Source organism: Salvelinus fontinalis, chromosome 38, assembly GCF_029448725.1.
Source record: "Salvelinus fontinalis isolate EN_2023a chromosome 38, ASM2944872v1, whole genome shotgun sequence".
In the NCBI taxonomy this organism is placed as follows: domain Eukaryota; kingdom Metazoa; phylum Chordata; class Actinopteri; order Salmoniformes; family Salmonidae; genus Salvelinus; species Salvelinus fontinalis.
In genome coordinates this window covers 36,287,930-36,292,741 of record NC_074702.1, presented here as the reverse complement: position 1 = coordinate 36,292,741, position 4,812 = coordinate 36,287,930, and positions in this window count along the sequence as shown.

The following is a 4,812-nucleotide window of genomic DNA, read 5'->3' as shown; positions in this document are numbered from 1 at the left end:
GAAGGAATACGTTTCTTTCTAAACATCTTTGTAAGACCCATTGTAACATGTATGTACTGTATGGCATGTTTGTGATGAACACTGAAAATCATTACCCAATGATGTCACTGATCTACAGTATGGCATATTTGTGATGAACACTGAAAATCATTACCCAGTGATGTAGTTTATCTACTGTATGGCATGTTTGTGATGAACACTGATAATCATTACCCAGTGATGTAGTTTATCTACTGTATGGCATGTTTGTGATGAACACTGATAATCATTACCCAGTGATGTAGTTTATCTACTGTATGGCATGTTTGTGATGAACACTGAATCATTACCCAGTGATGTAGTTTATCTACTCTATGGCATGTTTGTGATGAACACTGAATCATTACCCAGTGATGTAGTTTATCTACTGTATGGCATGTTTGTGATGAACACTGAATCATTACCCTTTCCATCAGACCAGTAAGGGTTTCTACTCTCCTGGCCCATAGCAGCCGATTAGTAGTAATACACCCCTGTCCCTCAGACCAGTAAGGGTTTCTGCTCTCCTGGCCCATAGCAGCCAATTAGGAGTAGTAGAACGCCCCTGTCCTTCAGACCAGTAAGGGTTTCTACTCTCCTGGCCCATAGCAGCCAATTAGGAGTAGTAGAACGCCCCTGTCCTTCAGACCAGTAAGGGTTTCTACTCTCCTGGCCCATAGCAGCCGATTAGGAGTAGCAATACACCCCTGTCCTTCCGACCAGTAAGGGTTTCTACTCTCCTGGCCCATAGCAGCCGATTAGGAGTAGTAGTACGCCCCTGTCCTTCAGACCAGTAAGGGTTTCTACTCTCCTGGCCCATAGCAGCCATTTAGGAGTAGTAGTACACCCCTGTCCTTCCGACCAGTAAGGGTTTCTACTCTCCTGGCCCATAGCAGCCAATTAGGAGTAGTAGTACGCCCCTGTCCCTCAGACCAGTAAAGGTTTCTACTCTCCTGGCCCATAGCAGCCGATTAGGAGTAGTAATACACCCCTGTCCCTCAGACCAGTAAGGGTTTCTAATCTCCTGTCCCATAGCAACCGATTAGGAGTAGCAATACACCCCTGTCCTTTAGACCAGTAAGGGTTTCTAATCTCCTGGCCCATAGCAACCGATTAGGAGTAGCAATACACCCCTGTCCCTCAGAACAGTAAGGTTTTCTGCTCTCCTGTCCCATAGCAGCCAAATAGGAGTTATACTGGCGTTGGGATGTGAAGACAATACAAACATGTTATAATTTCTTACTATTATCATTATAAGAGATGTTTTCCCGTAAGTGCTTTGTGACATGCAGCTACAATGGTCAAATGTCACTATTTTGAAATATTCTAATGCAGGGCTCTCCAACCCTGTTCCTGTAGAGCTACCCTCCTGTAGTTTTACACCAGGGCTCTCCAACCCTGTTCCTGTAGAGCTACCCTCCTGTAGTTTTACACCAGGGCTCTCCAACCCTGTTCCTGTAGAGCTACCCTTCTGTAGTTTTACACCAGGGCTCTCCATCCCTGTTCCTGTAGAGCTACCCTCCTGTAGTTTTACACCAGGGCTCTCCATCCCTGTTCCTGTAGAGCTACCCTCCTGTAGTTTTACACCAGGGCTCTCCATCCCTGTTCCTGTAGAGCTACCCTCCTGTAGTTTTACACCAGGGCTCTCCAACCCTGTTCCTGTAGAGCTACCCTTCTGTAGTTTTACACCAGGGCTCTCCATCCCTGTTCCTGTAGAGCTACCCTTCTGTAGTTTTACACCAGGGCTCTCCATCCCTGTTCCTGTAGAGCTACCCTTCTGTAGTTTTACACCAAGGCTCTCCAACCCTGTTCCTGTAGAGCTACCCTCCTGTAGTTTTACACCAGGGCTCGCCATCCCTGTTCCTGGAGAGCTACCCTCCTGTAGGTTTTCACACCCAACTCTGTTCTCGGAGAAACCCTCCTGTAGGTTTTCATTCCAATCCTGTTCCTGGAGAGATATCCTCCTGTAGGTTTTCAATCCAACCCCAGTTGTAACTAACCTGATGTATCTTATATACCAGTGAATTATTATAATCAGGTGTGCTAGATTAGGGTTGGAATGAAAAGCTACAGGATGGTATCTCTCCAGGAACAGGGTTGGAGAGCCCTCTTCCAATGAGACTATGGTGCATTGTTTTATGGAGAATAGTTGTGTGTTGATAGGTTTGATGAATCAGCTCTGTTAGCAGGACTACTTGAGTCCATAATGTGGCCAACTGCATGCTGTCACTGGATGCTTTTCTCTGGAAAAGACAGTGAAACAAGTTAAAGTGTATTATTAACTAATTAGTAACTCATTGGCCAGTTTATTAGGCACCCCCATCTAGTCCCAGGTTGGAATCCCCCTTTGCCCCACAACAGCCTGAATTCTTTGGGGGCATGCATTCTACAAGTCAGAAACATTCCACAGGGATGTTGGTCCATGCTGACGCAATGTCATCACGCAGTTGCTGCAGATTGGACAGCGGTACACCACCGCCTACAACCTGTACCGTTGACACCAGGCAGGATGGGTCCATGGACTCATGCTGCTTACGATAGTGTAATGTTAGAATGTGAAAAATAAAATAGTCACCTTTAGTCTTGTGAGTCAACTCTGATGTTGAGTCTGTAGCTGCTCTTACCTTTGAAATTAGAGTGAGTTATGATTATACCTCCACGTATGTATATTCTTAAAGTAATCCTACGTACTATTGCAACCTGCCTTGTAAGCCCTCTTATCTGTAGATGTACAGTACCTACAAGATTCCCAAAACAATATTTTTAACTGTCTTATATGAACCATGTACTGGTTTGACATCTTTTGACAGGATTATCTTAGCCAACCTCAGTTAAACTTATTGGCCAACTAGTCTCAAGAAAAACATGACATTCAGCATCTGACAACACATTATCTAGTCATCAATCAAAGAAGAAGACAGATGATTGTAACTCTTTCAATTTCACCTGGTTGTTCGCTATAAATACACATGTACCAGTAACTGCCATTACTTCCTCAATCCTTTCCTGATGAGCAAATGATGTCACGCATGTTTTCTTCTAAAGACAGGTGTAGAAGAGGCAGACAGAAACCGTCATACACTGTTATAAATGACCATAGGTCCACAAGTGACTTGGTTGAATGACGGTTAACTGACAGATGGCAGCAACTTTCTGCTATCTCTAACATTTAATGTGAATGTTTCATAACTCTAAAACACACCTGTGTGTGGAGATACAGTATATCTCTCTCCTGTCTGGCAAGAGAAACAGATTCTGACGATTAGAACAGTTTCCCACAACCTGCCTGCCTAATGAATAGAACGGAATGGGGTTATACCTGTCTGTCACTGAACTTTATCATCATAACAACAGGAAAGTCTAACCCAGAGCCAGAAAGTGTCGCCTAAGTTCATGATCTCACTGCAGTGTCGAGCCTGTTTGACTAATTTATGGAGCAGAAAATTGCTTGGCATTGCTTTTAGGGGTAATATTTTGATCGGACCAAAACAAAACAGTACTTTTGTCAATGACACAAAGTTCAGCAAAGGCCCCAATAGATGCTACATATTAGTCCAAATCTAGGAGGGGTAATAGACATGCATTATTTATCTCTATTAAATATTAAAGTGTGGTGAGACACACTTACAAACATTGCCTTAAACATATTGATTTAAAAATCAGAACACTCCACACACACACACACACACACACAGAGGAATGAGGATATACTAAAAACTCTCACGCAAAACGTTGAACAGCAATCCACTTCATAGGCCAATAATATGCGTAACATTATCTACATGGTGTTTCAAAGTTGTACAGGAAGAAAATAACAAGTGTTCTGAAGTGTATCCAGTCTAGGCCATCAGGCTTCTCTGCCCACTGTGCAGACTAAGAGAGCAGTACACTTATTCACAACGTGTTAAAAGATAACAAAGGAATACCTTACCCATACAAAAACAATACACAACAGAGACAAATGAAGAGACAAATTAAAGTTTTTCAAAAGCACCACGTCTTCCCTTCAAAGAAAATCGTTTTTGGCTTGATGATACACTATCAGCGAAACTATAAAAATTATGAAACATTGAGAGACGAAAGATACATTATTTTATATCTTTCTTTCTTTTTTTTGTTGGTAAATTTGAGGAAGCCTGGCTTCCCTTGGCATCCATAAATACACACCACTGATAGGAATTTAAAAAAGAAAAAATATCAATTACATTAATATACCAGAATCCAGATGAATTCGAAATTCACATTTATTTATCATTTTTATTTGACCAAATTAGTCTTATTGAGATAAAAAAAAAAATTAAAGAAATCAAGAGTGACCTGGTCAAAATAGCAGCACATAAAGTTTCATACAAAGACACATCCACATAAAAAAACACAAAACACAACAATATAAAAACATCAATATACACATTGAGCAGACAAGATGCTTTGGTAGGGGTGTAGTGCATCTACAGGTAGGTAGAACATCCAGCTTGGTCTGAAGACATTGAGTTAATTAATTCCCTTGGTGTTGGCTGCTTTTTCAGCCCTTCAATGCTTCTTCCTAATGGCTTACTTGTTCTGTTTGAGAACCGGACGCGGAGGAAGGAAGAGGAAAATAAAGCGATTCCAGAACAATCTTTTCTCTCCATCTTCCTCTCTTCTAAATCAGCCGCTCCAGAGACCATAAAAGACCTTCTGCTCGTGGTAAAAAATATTATTCTGCTAGTTTCATTTTCTTTTTCAATCATCCAGGCTATATCACAACCGGCCGTGATTGGGAGTCCCATAGTGCAGCGCACAACGTTGTCCGGG